This window comes from Pelophylax lessonae (genome assembly GCF_965119305.1).
Source record: "Pelophylax lessonae genome assembly, chromosome: 1".
In the NCBI taxonomy this organism is placed as follows: domain Eukaryota; kingdom Metazoa; phylum Chordata; class Amphibia; order Anura; family Ranidae; genus Pelophylax; species Pelophylax lessonae.
Window position 1 is genome coordinate 167,972,806 of NC_138768.1, and position 17,493 is coordinate 167,990,298.

Genomic DNA, 17,493 nt, shown 5'->3' on the forward strand with positions numbered 1-17,493 from the left:
GCTCATCCTAAACACGAGAACGTTGTTGGAAGTGGGTTGTAATCAAACCACCAAAAGTATTTTTTTAAGAGCACTGTTACACAGTTAGGCATAAAGGCTTGTGCAAAAATTCAGCTGATCAACTTTGCCCTTTGATCAATTATCTGTGTTTGTGAAATGCCATCTTACTTCGGTAGTCAATTCAGACGCTGAACCTGAAATCAATTTCAAATTAAAAATGCCCATTTTCTGGGCTAATAATCTAGGGGGGTGTTAAAAACAGCATAGGAGGATGGGCACTACCCTAAGAAACATGCACCAATGCAAAAAAATGCAGTCATGAGCAGTAATGTTTTTAGTAGTGATCAACCGATATCGGTTTTTCGTTATCGATACCGATATTTTGGCCATTGCATATCGGTATCTGCCGATGTTGGCCTAATTTTCGTACATTTAATTTTTTTTTTTTATCACTTGACTCTTGTGGAGGGATCTGGGGGTCTAAATAACCCCAAACCCCTCCTCTGCACTTAAAAGCATTCAAAGCGCCAAGTTTGGCTGTTTTGAATGCTGTCATTTTTTTACCAGGACATCATGATATCACTTCCGGGTTTTTACATGGAGACCCGATCAGAGCTGAATGCGGCTTTGATCGGGTCTTTGGCGGCCATGTAGGCTGGTTGCCTGGGTCTCCCGTCCCACCGGGAGACTGCACACCAGTGAACAAATCAAGGTCCATAAAGACACGGGTGAGCAAGTTTGCGGTGGAGGAACTTGACTGGCCTGTACAGAATCTTGACCTCAATCCAATAGAAAACCTTTGGGATGAATTAGAGCAGAGACTGCGAGCCAGGCCTTCTCATCCACATCAGTGTCTGACCTCACAAATGCGCTTCTGGAAGAATGGTCAAACATTCCCATAGACACACTCCTAAACCTTGTGGACAGCCTTCCCAGAAGAGTTGAAGCTGTTATAGCTGCAAAGGGTGGGCCAACTAAATATTGAACCATGCAGACTTATACTGGGATGTCATTAAAGTTCATGTGCGTGTAAAGGCAGGTGTCCCAATACTTATTTAGTGTAGTTTAGGCGAGTTTAGGCGAGTTTAGGAGAGCTTTGCGTTCTTTCTGCCAGAAAGCTCCAAAGCCTCTAAACCTTGAGCTTAAAATATGCCTGTAATCGTCCTAATGTGAATGTACACATAGGATAGCACATAGGATAGATAGCACATAGGATAGCATTGAGTTGCTTCTACATGCAGAACACAAAATGCAGCGATTTTTATGCCAGTGTGCATGGAGCCTAACATAGCATAAATATTTGGCTGTTTTTGGCCAACTTTATTGTGGGTTATTACAAAACTGTTAAAGCAAAGTGTAATTGGAAGGATTCAATATAGATCTAGAAAATCTAACAAGGAGGGCATCTGTGCATCTTTCTCTAGGGAGCTGAGATATGGACTGCAATAAAGAATACAAAGGAGAGATAAAAGATAACAAAATGATATATGTGAGCAGCTGCAATGAGAATAATTTAAAGCAAACAGGAGACAGAAACTACTGGAAGCATTAAAAAAGCAATCATTTTACTTAAATATATCAGCAAAATGTAAGTTAAATAGTTCCTAACCAGAATTTATAGTAGGTTGATATCTACAGCACAGTGTATGTAAATCAAATTATTATTTTTTTTTAATTTTCGACACAACATGAAAAAGTGGCATTTGATAATAACACCATGAAAACAAAAAAAAAATATTTCATTATCACAATTTCCTTATTTTCCTATGTAAAAAAAAAAAAAAAAAACCCTAAACTTACCATGAAAGAAGAAAATCCAACCTAGGAGGAAGCACTTACCAAGGCAGACACAACCCATATGCTGCATATATAATGTCAAGTTTGATGTACATTCAAAGCTCACAACTTTTTGTATCTACTATACACTTCTGTACAGTAAGGGCATCCTAAAGACAAAAGAATCCCCCCAAGTGTTACTTTGCTGAAAGGATCATAAGGCGTTTTCTAGCAAGCCTGAAAATCATTGTGATAATACTAAGGCCTCAGAAGTGTTCATAAACAATCATTGGTGAAACTCTATACTATGTTATTATTGAAAGTGAGGCCTGATTGGGTCACAATGTTCTTAAAAACATCAGTTAGCATATTGCTCGATTATATGTACCTCACAAAGCTAGCTGCCCAAAAATCTTTCAGTATGAAAATATCTAGTGGGATGCCTCTTCAGCTTGCTTCAGGGGATGTGTGCAAATATGCACAATGTTCCAATAGATCTGTTCTAGGGTCAAAGTATACTGGACAAGAATATATACAATATACTCTGTTACCAATATCAATATTCCTAAGAATGGCCGCATGGCATGTTTAAACAAACCGCTTCTTGATATTCCTAAATGCTTGTCTTATTCACAGTTCAGGGGGCACTGACAGGCATCACTGAAGGCACTGACAGGCATCACTGATGGGCACAGACAGGCATCACTGATGGGCACTGACAGGCAGCACTGATGGGCACTGACATGCATCACTGACGGGCACTGACAGGCAGCACTGATGGGCACTGACAGGCAGCACTGGTGGGCACTGATTGGCAGCACTGGTGGGCACTGATAGGGCTGCACTGATCATCAGGGCACTGATGATCAGTGCCCTGATGGACAGTGCAGATGTCCCCACTGAGGAATGCCGCTTACCGCCTCTCTTCTTGCGCGCTGTCAGCATGATCAGCTGTGATTGGACACAGCTAATCACATGGTAAAGAGCCTACGCCATAGGCTCTTTACCACGATTGGTGATGCGCTGTGTCCGAGGTGCACAACGAACCACACCCGTGGGTGTGCATGCGTGGCAAGAGTTGGAGGACATCATACAGCTTCCCAGAACAAGAGTGCTCCCGCCTGTCCGTCATTTTCCTATACGGCAGGAGGGATGCAGTTAATTGTTGAAACAGCTAAAGATACAGTGTACAGCCTTTATTGGATAAAGTTCCACGCTGGTGATGATCCCACTAGAATAACAAACTGATAGTCCTGTGTTTTGACATCTATGCACCAGTATCCATATTTAGAGCGAAACTCTACATTTTGATGTCAGCTATATCTGAAGGCTTCTCACCTAACAGACATCTAAATATTCTATTGTCATTATACTTCGACTTTAGGTTCTCATAATCATAGATGTAATGCAAAATGACACATACAGTGGGTACGGAAAGTATTCAGACCCCCTTACATTTTTCACTCTTTGGTATATTGCAGCCATTTGCTAAAATCATTTAAGTTCATTCTTCTTCCTCATGAATGTACACATAGCACCCCATACTGACAGAAAAACAGAATTGTTGACATTGTTGCAGATTTATTAAAAAAGAAAAACTGAAATATCACATGGTCCTAAGTATTCAGACCCTTTGCTGTGACACTCATATATTTAACTCAGGTGCTTTCCATTTCTTCTGATCATCCTTAACCTCCCTGGCGGTAATCTCGAGCGTGACTCAGGGTGGATTTTTCATATCAGGAGCGGTAACCCCGAGTCACGGTCGGGGTAGATGTGCAGAGAGCGCAGCGGTGTTCTCTTACCTTATCCTGGCGATCCAGCGATGATCTCTCATTGCTGTGACCGCCAGCCGAGATCCCCGCCACTCTCCGTCGGTCTCCATCGCTCTGATCACTTCCTAGTTCCATTCCCTGCAGCAGCAATGCTGCATGGGAGCGGAACTAGGGAGGGAAATTAAAAAAAAAAAAAAAAAAGTTGCACAAAACACATTACACATTTTATATTATATATATTATATGCATATATATATATGCATATATATATATATATATACAGTGGGTACGGAAAGTATTCAGACCCCCTTCAATTTTGCACTCTTTGTTATATTGCAGCCATTTGCTAAAATCATTTAAGTTCATTCTTCTTCCTCATGAATGTACACATAGCACCCCATACTGACAGAAAAACACAGAATTGTTGACATTGTTGCAGATTTATTAAAAAAGAAAAACTGAAATATCACATGGTCCTAAGTATTCAGACCCTTTGCTCAGTATTTAGTAGAAGCCCCCTTTTGATCTAATACAGCCAGGAGTCTTTTTGGGAAAGATGCAACAAGTCTTTCACACCTGGATTTGGGGATCCTCTGCCATTTCTCCTTGCAGATCCTCTCCAGTTCTGTCAGGTTGGATGGTAAACGTTGGTGGACAGCCATTTTTAGGTCTCTCCAGAGATGCTCAATTGGGTTTAAGTCAGGGCTCTGGCTGGGCCATTCAAGAACAGTCACGGAGTTGTTGTGAAGCCACTCCTTCGTTATTTTAGCTGTGTGCTTAGGGTCATTGTCTTGTTGGAAGGTAAACCTTCGGCCCAGTCTGAGGTCCAGAGCACTCTGGAGAAGGTTTTTGTCCAGCATATCCCTGTACTTGGCCGCATTCATCTTTCCCTCGATTGCAACCAGTCGTCCTGTCCCTGCAGCTGAAAAACACCCCCACAGCATGATGCTGCCACCACCATACTTCACTGTTGGGACTGTATTGGACAGGTGACGAGCAGTGCCTGGTTTTCTCCACACATACCGCTTAGAATTAAGGCCAAAAAGTTCTATTTTTGTCTCATCAGACCAGAGAATCTTATTTCTCACTATCTTGGAGTCCTTCATGTGTTTTTTAGCAAACTCCATGCGGTCTTTCATGTGTCTTACACTGAGGAGAGGCTTCCGTCGGGCCACTCTGCCATAAAGCCCCGACTGGTGGAGGGCTGCAGTGATGGTTGACTTTCTACAACTTTCTCCCATCTCCTGACTGCATCTCTGGAGCTCAGCGACAGTGATCTTTGGGTTCTTCTTTACCTCTCTCACCAAGGCTCTTCTCACCCGATAGCTCAGTTTGGCCGGACGGCCAGCTCTAGGAAGGGTTCTGGTCGTCCCAAACGTCTTCCATTTGAGGATTATGGAGGCCACTGTGCTCTTAGGAACCTTAAGTGCAGCAGAAATCTTTTTGTAACCTTGGCCAGATCTGTGCCTTGCCACAATTCTGTCTCTGAGCTCTTCAGGCAGTTCCTTTGACCTCATGATTCTCTTTTGCTCTGACATGCATTGTGATCTGGAAGGTCTTATATAGACAGGTGTTTGGCTTTCCTAATCAAGTCCAATCGGTATAATCAAACACAGCTGGACTCAAATGAAGGTGTAGAACCATCTCAAGGATGATCAGAAGAAATGGAAAGCACCTGAGTTAAATAGATGAGTGTCACAGCAAAGGGTCTGAATACTTAGGACCATGTGATATTTCAGTTTTTCTTTTTTAATAAGTCTGCAACAATGTCAACAATTCTGTGTTTTTCTGTCAGTATGGGGTGCTATGTGTACATTCATGAGGAAGAAGAATGAACTTAAATGATTTTAGCAAATGGCTGCAATATAACAAAGAGTGAAAAATTTAAGGGGGTCTGAATACTTTCCGTACCCACTGTATATATATGCATATATATATATATGCATATATATATGTATATGCATATATATATATATATATATGTATATATATATATATGCACACACACACATATATATATATATATATATATATATATATGTCTACTAGAGTCTTGTTTTGGACAGGTTTAAGTCAGTAATTACTAAGAATTGTAGGCCTATAATACATAACGCCAAATTTCCATGAAAAGAATTGTACCGCTTTTGGTATGTAATTCCTGACAGAATCATACCGCCAGGGAGGTTAAGATGGTTCTACACCTTCATTTGAGTCCAGCTGTGTTTGATTATACTGATTGGACTAGATTAGGAAAGCCACACACCTGTCTATATAAGACCTTCCAGATCACAATGCATGTCAGAGCAAATGAGAATCATGAGGTCAAAGGAACCGCCTGAAGAGCTCAGAGACAGAATTGTGGCAAGGCACAGATCTGGCCAAGGTTACAAAAAGATTTCTGCTGCACTTAAGGTTCCTAAGAGCACAGTGGCCTCCATAATCCTCAAATGGAAGACGTTTGGGACGACCAGAACCCTTCCTAGAGCTGGCCGTCCGGCCAAACTGAGCTATAGGGGGAGAAGAGGCTTGGTGAGAGAGGTAAAGAAGAACCCAAAGATCACTGTGGCTGAGCTCCAGAGATGCAGTCAGAAGATGGGAGAAAGTTGTAGAAAGTCAACCATCACTGCAGCCCTCCACCAGTCGGGGCTTTATGGCAGAGTGGCCGGACGGAAGCCTCTCCTCAGTGTAAGACACATGAAAGCCCGCATGGAGTTTGCTAAAAAACACCTGAAGGACTCCAAGATGGTGAGAAATAAGATTCTCTGGTCTGATGAGACCAAAATAGAACTTTTTGGCCTTAATTCTAAGCGGTATGTGTGGAGAAAACCTGGCACTCCTCATCACCTGTCCAATACAGTCCCAACAGTGAAGCATGGTGGTGGCAGCATCATGCTGTGGGGGTGTTTTTCAGCTGCAGGGACAGGACGACTGGTTGCAATCGAGGGAAAGATGAATGCGGCCAAGTACAGGGATATCCTGGACAAAAACCTTCTCCAGAGTGCTCTGGACCTCAGACTGGGCCGAAGGTTTACCTTCCAACAAGACAATGACCCTAAGCACACAGCTAAAATAACGAAGGAGTGGCTTCACAACAACTCCGTGACTGTTCTTGAATGGCCCAGCCAGAGCCCTGACTTAAACCCAATTGAGCATCTCTGGAGAGACCTAAAAATGACTGTCCACCAACGTTTACCATCCAACCTGACAGAACTGGAGAGGATCTGCAAGGAGGAATGGCAGAGGATCCCCAAATCCAGGTGTGAAAGACTTGTTGCATCTTTCCCAAAAAGACTCCTGGCTGTATTAGATCAAAAGGGGGCTTCTACCAAATACTGAGCAAAGGGTCTGAATACTTAGGACCATGTGATATTTCAGTTTTTCTTTTTTAATAAATCTGCAACAATGTCAACAATTCTGTGTTTTTCTGTCAGTATGGGGTGCTATATGTACATTCATGAGGAAGAAGAATGAACCTAAATGATTTTAGCAAATGGCTGCAATATAACAAAGAGTGAAAAATTTAAGGGGGTCTGAATACTTTCCGTACCCACTGTATTTGCAACATTCTTTATTGAAATGATAAAAACATTGAAACAGGAAAATGTCACTTTGGTTGGAGGGGACATGATTATTATTATTATACAGGATTTATGTAGCGCTTTACAATATGAGGGAAGACAATACAGTTACAATACAATTCAATACAGGAGGAATTAGAGGGCCCTGCTCATTAGAGCTTTCAATCTGGAAGATCATTTGGGTTGGTAACAGCTGCAGCAGTTGGGTAGAATAGAGAATACAGTTGGACATATAATGCCTAATGGAGTCCACTTTTTTCTTAAAGTGTAAAACCCCTTGATAGGCAGCAATATAATTTAAATCTGTCCCAGAGAAGAGAATGGTAAGGTTTGCTGCTTACAGTGGCTAAGTGGGTAGCACTTCTACCTAGCAGCATGGGGGTCGTCAGTTCAACTCTCAACCAAGGCACTACCTGCATGGAGTTTTCATGTTCTCCCTGTGCCTATGTGGGTTTTCTCCGGGTACTCCAGTTTCCTCCCACACTCCAAAGACATGCTGGTAGGTTATTTGGCCCAAGTATGTGTATGAATGAATGTGAGTTAGGGACCTTAAATTGCAAGCTCCTTGAGGGCAGAGGTTGATGTGTATATACAATAGATATGTAAATTGATGGTGCTATATTATATATACACACACACACACACACACACATATATATTAGGGATGCACCGAAATGAAAATTCTGGGCCGAAACCGAAAATTCAGGATGCCCTTGGCCGAAAACCGAAACCGAAAATGACTTTTTTCCCCAAATGATTTTAAATAAGTTATCTGACACTCACTGACTGACTGACACTCACTGACTGACTGACACTCACTCACTCACTCACTGACTGACACTCACTCACTGACTGACACTGACTGACACTGACTGACACTTACTCACTGACTGACTGACACTGACTGACACTCACTCACTGACTGACTGACACTGACTGACACTCACTCACTCACTGACACTCACTGACTGACACTCACTGACTGACACTCACTCACTCACTGACTGACACTGACTGACACTTACTCACTGACTGACTGACACTGACTGACACTCACTCACTGACTGACTGACACTGACTGACACTCACTCACTCACTCACTGACACTCACTCACTCACTGACTGACACTCACTCACTGACTGACACTGACTGACACTTACTCACTGACTGACTGACACTGACTGACACTCACTCACTGACTGACTGACAATGACTGACACTCACTCACTCACTGACACTCACTGACTGACACTCACTCACTCACTGACTGACACTCACTGACTGACTGACACTGACTGACACTGACTGACACTTACTTACTGACTGACTGACACTGACTGACACTCACTCACTGACTGACTGACACTGACTGACACTCACTCACTTACTCACTCACTCACTGACACTCACTGACTGACACTCACTGACTGACTGACTCACTGACTGACTGACTCATTGACTGACTGACTCATTGACTGACTGACTCACTGACTCTGACACTGACTGACTGACACTGACTGACTGACACTGACTGACACTGACTGACTCACTGACTGACTGACTCATTGACTGACTGACTCATTGACTGACTGACTCACTGACTCTGACACTGACTGACTGACACTGACTGACTGACACTGACTGACACTCACTCACTCACTCACTGACACTCACTCACTGACTGACTGACACTCACTCACTGACACTCACTCACTGACTCTCACTCACTGACTGACTGACACTCACTGACTCTGGCACTCACTGACTGACACTGACTGACTGACACTCACTGACTGACACTCACTGACTGACTGACACTCACTGACTGACTGACACTCACTGACTGACACTGACTTACACTCACTCACTGACTGACTGACTGACACTCACTCACTGACTGACACTGATTGACTGACACTGACTGACAGACTGACACTCACTCACTGACTGACACTCACTCACTGACTCTGACACTGACTGACTGACACTCACCCACTGACTGACACTGACTGACTCGCACGCTGCAATGCAATTAGAAGGGGATGAGCACTAGGCTGTAAATCTGTTCTACTACTGACACTTATGCAGGACAAAAGGGGAGAAACTGTTTTTTTTTTTTTTCCACAGCACATATCAACATTACCTTCCTCCGCAGCGAACAACACGTGAAGGCACTGAAGGGAGGAGGTGGGTGGAGCATGCAGCAGTCGGCGCGGAGGAGAATGAGATCCTCCTACACTCTACACTCTGCATTCTGGGTCCCTCTCCCCCGGGACGTCACTGGTATAGCAAGCTGTAAATCACAATGGAGGCATAGGCATCGGATCGCGGCGGACAGGGAAGTTAACAGCTAACTTTTTGCACGGATCAGCGGCCATTTTCGGCATATTTAACCCCCTATCGGCCGAAATGAGAGAGTTGCATTTTCGGCCGAAAATATCGGTGGCCGAAATTTCGGTGCATCCCTAATATATACATATATATATATATATATATATATATATATATATGTAGCAAGGTTTCCAGGCCTGTAGCCTGATGTGGGTCAGCCATTCTTACCGGTTACCTCTCCAGCCCATGTGAGCTGCGACCCTGTGTGTGAAAACTGAGACATTGACAACTCCGGCATCTTGGTTTTGTGGTTTTATTTTAGATAAAGGGATGGGAGAAGGGAATGAGTGGAATACTCTTTAGGCTCAACTAAATACACTTGGGACTTTATGCAGGAAAAATGTCTGGTAACGCTGTCTTGACGCCAGCCGAATCGAGCCAACGCTCACTGACTCTCAGAACACACTGTAACTTGATAGAAGTGCAGAATCCTCGACTTTAAGACCAGAAGATCCAGGGCTGTGGATTATAGAACTACTGACACTGCGGTACTGCAAAGTCACTGACTACTCCCCCCCCCCCAGCCTTGCACTGGCTTGAGGTAATTCATTGTAGGTTCCTTTATGGCTGCAACTCTCAACTGACACTCTGTACAATTCAGGGCCCAAACTGCAGATGCCCCCTTTAACCTTGAACTCTTCGAGGTTCACTGACTCTGTACCCCCTCAGCAACTTCAGGGTCCTCAACCTACGTACCCCCTTTCCTCAGCTAGCTGGCACTGGATCCTAGAACCTCTTCCGGAGTGGTCCCCTCTGACTCTAGGCAGACCCCCAGAGGCAATCCTCAGTACTCATGACCTGTGTAGGCTTTCCTGGGACTGGACCCCTCTCGCTCTCCGGAGGCTCTCGGCACACCGGATCCCCTCAGCTCAACTCAGCACTATCTGGCTTCCCAGGCAACACCTCATGACATCCACTTCCTCAGACAGGAGGAGAGACAGCCATTCTCTCCCTCCTGGGATTCTGCTCGTGCCAAAGACACAGTGTCACGTACTTTCCCCAAACTTATATCCACTCCCAGAATCCCTTGCGCCATAATCTGCCTCCTGTGGTAGCTACAAGCTTCAATGTGTCCCCTGATTGGGCTTCATCCACTACCTTATGAGAAGCCTCTCATAGGAGGAGATTATCCTCAGACTGTTTTAGATTTTAGCTTGCTACTATAGGCACCAGAGGCTGAAATTTATAAATGTCCTTCACAGAAACAAACATAACAAAAATATAAGATAAACTAATAATGAATCCAAGAACATTGTTTTTAAATTGCCAGCATTGTAGTCCATGATAAGGACCATGCTCAGTTATATCACTTCTCATACACACAGGCACTTATGAAAATGGCATTATGCATGCAAAATTTGTAATAAATAGAAAGATGAGGGAACTGAGTGTCTATAAAGTTTACTTTGAATAAATGGTAATTTAATCTATTCTTTTTAAGACATTGCATTTGATAATCAGAAGGGCAGTTATACTATTATATGGTAATTACATATTCATAAAATTAGAGACTTACAGTATAAAACTTTGATAAGTTGCCACCTGATTTGTAATAATGTAATCATAAACGTTACTAACCATAAACCCAGGAAAAATAACAACAGACTAACACAAGAACAACAAAAGCACATATGAATTAAACATGAAGAACACATGCCGGATATCATACCGTGTGCAGCTGAGAACAACTGCAAAGTCTGACAATCATGTCATTGAATTATTGGAAATGCAAAGGTTTCAGATAAGCACAACTGGGAAGTAAGTTCAGATATCTTCCGAATGTCTTTACTCTGATGCCGAAAATAATCTGCTTAAGCATTTTCTAATTATGGTAATCGTGTGTATAATAATGGTACGAACTGGTTTAGTATGGTTTGAAAATGTATCATTTAGAGTCATTTACATAGAACAAAGGGCCATGTCTACAAAAATAAAACACCATAACTGCCTCTAAGATTAGCTATTTGCATAAATACATACTGATCCAACATATTCCACACATTTGTGTAGTCAGGACAGGAAAGTGTGGTAAGACATGGAAACTTTATAACAGCTGCCTGTTAATGGGCCCAATTTACAAAGCTACAAAACCCGAATAAGGAGCCTTATTTTCAAAAGAGACAGTTATTGAGTCTAATGAGATATTAAAATTACAGTCCCATGGCTGGAGATAAAATTCCTTATTGTTGCGCAAAGCTTCATGAATTGAGCCTAATGTGTGACTAGTTGGTAAGGATTACATAAACCTTATTGCTTGTGTTACTCAAGCCACTGCACAGGGTCCCAGAATATAAGAAATTCAATCTGGGTGAAACATAGAATATGGAGACTAGAAATGGCAGAAACTGGTAAAGCTGCCAAGACAAAAAGTAATGTAGTGGTGGTAAAGATGATGTTAGCAAGGCAGCATCATAAGAAGTGTCACATACCGTTATGCAGACCTGAGGTGACAAGGGTTGCCTCTTGCACAGTTCCCATCTGAGCACCCCAGGAAGTGAAGACAGGGTCTGGAAGGGCACAAGTGCATACTTATGCACACCCGCATTAGCCTGACAGTTGGCATTATGTTCCTGATAACAAGCAGCTAGAGACGTAATGGGACACCTAACATGTACATGCTTACCCCAAGCTGCAAGAAACATCTCCCTCAGTATTGCAAACTTAAGAGTTGGTTAACCTCCCTGGCGGTATGATTATGTCAGGAATTATATATGAAAAGCGGTACAATTTTTTTCATGGAAATTTGGCGTTATGTATTATAGGCCTACAATTCTTAGTAATTACTGACTTAAACCTGACCAAAACAAGACTCTAGTAGACATCCCAGATGTGATAAATTTGAAACACAAACGCATGAATTATAATCTAATCAATAATATAATTTTATTATATAATATATATATAATAAAATTATATTATTGATTAGATTATAATTAATGCGTTTTATATATATATATATATATATGTGTGTGTGTATATATATATATATATATATATATATATATATATATATATATGTGTATATATATATATATATATATGTGTATATACACATATATACACACATATATATATATATATATACATACATATATATACATATATATATATATATATATATATATATATATACATATATATATATAATATAAATGTGTTATGTGTTTGTGTTTTGTGCAACGTTTGAATTTCCCTCCCAGTTCCGCTCGCATGCAGCATTGCTGCTGCAGGGAACGGAACTAGGAAGTCATCACACCGACGGACGAGCGGCGGGGATCTCGGCTGGCGGTCACAGCAATGAGAGATCATCGCTGGATCGCCAGGAGAAGGTAAGAGACACCGCTACGCTCTCTGCACATCTACCCCGAGTGTGACTCGGGGATACCGATCCTAACCTAAAAAATCCACCCCGACTCACGCTCGGGGATACCGCCAGGGAGGTTAATTAAAATGGGTGAGTAAAAAATCTGGTGCAACTCTGCATAGAACCCAATCAGCTTCCAGGTTTGTTTTGGGTTTTTTTCAAAGCTTGAAGTAGAAATTATAAGTTCAACCTAAAATTAAAATCTCTAAATCTACTTGCATCCACAATCTAAGACTAACCTATCTTGCCCTGTAAAGCAAAAATCATTACATACCTTTTCTAAAGCTGCTCTGGTCCGGTCCCACGCTGAGCTGTGAGCGGCGGCTTTTCGGTGTAGACGAATGCAGAGGAGACAGCCAACAATGGAATCCCCATAGTAAGTCTAGGGGTGACGTCACTTCCCAGGCATTTCCCAGCCATTGTCGGCTGTCTCCTGCACACAGAGCTTCCGCTGCTGGAGACCAGATCGGCTTCAGAAAAGGTATGTATATATTTATGTTTGCTTTACAGAGTTAGAAGGTTTGTCTTAGATTGTGGTCGAGATTAGATTTAGAAATTTTAGTTTTAGGCTGAACTTCCACTTTAATTAAACAAGCTGAAGTTAAAAGCTGATTGGCTACCATGCAAAGCTGCACCAGATTATGCACTCTCCAGTTTTAGTAAATCAATCTCTTAGTGTGGGTTAGAGAGCACAGAATGTTAACACAGTGATGTCTTGTCACTGCTGGATAACCTAACATCAATTAATTGGTTGGGGTGTTACTTGGCAGGCGCTATGCAAGTGTGGTCTGCTATCCGGGCCCAAAAGCATTGATGTTGCAAGAAGTTACTGGAAGGGAAGTATACCCACTGTCCCAGGAACTGGATGGTGTGACCTCAACTGCCTGGGTGCTGGATGTGGGGGGGTGAAAAAGAGTCAGGCATCAGAAAAACAGGAACAGGTTCGGCACCCAACAATAACTATAGAGAGAAGAGGAAAATTCTACACTGCTTCACCAAGCTGGACATATCCATTGCGGATCTTTCTACTGTTTCTGGAGTTTGGTTTAACCATTCTTTATAAAGGTAACATAATCTACATCAATGAATAATAAGTGGGAAAAAGTCATAACATTGGGGCCACATACAATTCATGATCCAGGCACGTGTTCAAGCAAGGCTGTTATTCTCAGGTCTTTAGCTTTCAGTAAAGGAGAAAAGAAACAGTAAAAGTAGTTTCAAGCTAGTGAGCACAGTTATTGCACAGTTGCTGCTTTCAGTGGAAATGTAAAACATTTGAACTACTGTAGGAAAGTTATGACATCAACAGAGCAAAACTGTAAGAGCTGCTGCTTAGGTGTCACCATATCTCTAACATCTTTAAAAAAGCCATTAGGTTAAGTTGTCCTTGCTCTCTTTATTGAAAGAGTAGTTGACTGAAAGACAAATTGCTCAAATGACTAGCATCCATTTACCCCCCCCCCCCTCCTGGTTCCGAGGCTTACGAATGTAGAAGCACCACCTAGGACCCACAGGACCAGCTATCTCCACGCTGTTTTGTACAGCATAAGATTACCCCTGCCTAATACCCCTGTGTGGGGTTGGGCACTCTGGTGAGTGTAATCTATATTACAACCACCCCAGGCACCCTCCTTTAAAACACGAAGATAGTTGGGATTGCCGCATGAAGATTAAGCACCCCCCACTTATGGATGCTATTTTCATGATTCATGCACTACGCATTGAATATATTTCACTGTGCATCTAATCACCCACACTTTTAGGGGTTATTTATTAACCATTTAATTCTTATGCACATGCCATCTTTATATTGCTCACTTTGCACTTTATCCCCTGCGTATTGTATGCCCCATCAATCACAGTCACTTTATTATCCACCACTGGATATATATATTTCTTCTCCACCCCCCCCCCTTTTTTTATATATTTTTTATATTTTATTTTTAATTTTTGGCACTGTATAATAAATACTTATTTTATGAGCTAATTTTGTACTACACCTCCCTCTAGCCATTTGTGACACCACTATATACCTTTTGCACTTTATGTCACACAATCACTTTACTGGGTTTAATTTCAATTAACCCAGGTCATGTCACTAAGCACTTTCCATGTTATGCTTATGTCATTATTACAGTTGAATTATTTATTATATTTATGCATTGACTGGTGATTTTTAGTGCACATATTTATAATTTTTACTATTTATTTGATCTTGGTGCACATATTTATAATTTTCTATAATTGATATTTACTGCATAGGTGTACATATTATTTATCGTATTATTGCACCAAGGTAATGCCACTACCTTTGGTGATTTACTTACTAGAGTTCTATTCACACTGTTCCGCAGAATTCATTTTACATACTATCTTTTAACACATCACCCACCAATTGTTCTATATCCTATTTCTGGCAGCGCCATTTTCCCTACCCCTATTTTATCTACATCTTTGATATAGCCTTTGGCTATATTTTAGGGAGGATGCAGCCCCTCCCCCCCCCCCCTAATTTCCATAGCGCGGGACTTTCTTCACATATACATATCTGAAGTATGGGGGACAAATCGCCCCCTGGTTTCCCGCCATGGGTGGGCGGAGACCACTCATATCACGGGCTTATTAATTCATTTATTAGTTTATATATTTTATTTTTCAATACACTCTCCTTATTTATTATAAGTATTTTTTTTCCTCACCCTTGATGTCTCCATACAGGGTATGAGAAGTATGTGGTGCCCTCACTTCTCTCTTTTTCTTATCTCCTTTTTCTGTTTTCTCTTTTTCAGGGACCCTTATCTTTGGTCTCATTGTTTCCCCCTTGTCTTTTTATTATTACCATTTTTATCTATTTTAATTCACCTATTTATTTTTATTGTTATATTTATTTTTATTATTCACAACTTTTTATTATTATTCTTTTATGTTTTGTTTTCTCTTTTGATTCTTTCGATTTTTCAATACTTGTTTAACACACAACAAGGTGGGGGTTCTGTGTGTTTCTTGGTGGGCGGGAGAGTGTGTGCTCCGACATCGGCATCCTCATGTGGAGACTCCGAGACGTGACTTTACACACGTCACTTCTGGCTTCAACTGGTCCGGCTGGAAATGTCATGCCGGAGCAGTTACCCTCTCACCCCGCCATTTCAGGCCAAACATGCCGAAATGTTACCCACCCACGTCCCCACCGCAAGGCGACTAGCGCGAAGGGCTGAGGGGTGGAGTTACCTGGATTGGAGCCATTTTCCCCCTCTCCTGTATAAATAGGAGAGGGGAAGAGGACATTCATAGATGTCATGGGGACCTTTTATAGAGAGAGGCAAGCCACATTAGAGACCAATAATCAACAACAGGTTAGTACTTATCATTATGAGAATATGGGAATTGGGAGCATTAAACCATCCTTTGGGCTCCGATTTATGGGATTTGTTTATACTTTATTTATCTAGCGAGGAGTCACTAGACAGACTATCCCTTACATATAGGAGAGATTCCGACCCATTGATTCATATTATATCCTCCTGTTACAAGTGAGTTTTCTTATGTACTCCCTATTTGTATACTTTTTTATATACAACGACTAGAGTAGCTCCCTGTTATTCCTTTTGGATATTTAACCTGGCTTAATATATTCTGAATATGTTGTACTTACCCGCATCGAAACATTGGAGCAATCCTTTGTTATGTTTTGCTACGAAGTTGCCCCTCCTGCTCCCCACATATTCATATATATGTGTGCACATGCAAGTATATGATATGTACGCATGGACACACACACATCTATGGAAATAGATATGTTTTCCATAGATATACCACACCTTTTCCAATACACATACCAGACTTTCATCATTCTGCTGTATGTAATTGGTGGTTTTTGTTTCTAACTGACACACCAGAATTTGGAGACCCAAATTTGAGATCTGTGGTGTGTGGGCTCCGCCCTTACTACTGCTGAGACAGGTGCATCGAGGTGCCCTTGTTCCTATTTTTCCATCCTATAGCTTCAGATGCTCCATCTCTATCTCCTTCCATTTGGGAGTTGGGTATGAACCCTGTTAATATTTATTTATATATTGGTTTCCATCATTATGTATTTTTGTTTTGTTTTGTTTTTCTACTCAAGTGTTTTGAAATAATTCTGTAAGAGCCCATTCACATTAGCGCGACTTGTCAGGCGACTTGTCAGCCTGACAAGTCGCGCTCGGTTGCGGTCCATTGATTAGCACAGGACCCGTTCTAATAGGAGCGACACAAGTCGCTCCGACTTAGAAAAAGGGTCCTGTACTACTTTGGGGTGACCTGGAGGCGACTTGCATAGACTTATGTGAAGTCTCTGCAAGCCGCGCCGAAGTCGCGGTGCACGCGACTTCACAGGTCGCCCCCCAAATTGTGTCGCGCTAGTCTGAATGGGCTCTAACTGTTATGTATTAAGATTTATGACAAATAATGTTTTGTGTAATTACATCTCCCAGTACTGACAAGACCCCCTGAAGAAGCTACAAGTGAAAGGTGTAGCGATCCTGCTAGTTTTGGGCATACCGGTGTAATTTAGAGAATATATTTCATCTACTTCCAACTACATGATCGTTATCCACAATACGGTTATCC

The 17,493-nt window shown here is 41.8% G+C and overlaps 1 protein-coding gene across 1 annotated transcript in view; it reads right to left on the minus strand.

Moving 5' to 3' along the window:
- ST8SIA4 (ST8 alpha-N-acetyl-neuraminide alpha-2,8-sialyltransferase 4) overlaps nt 1-17,493 on the minus strand; it is a 280,666-nt gene that overhangs the window by 144,278 nt on the left and 118,895 nt on the right. The gene's annotated exons all lie outside the window — the stretch shown is intronic.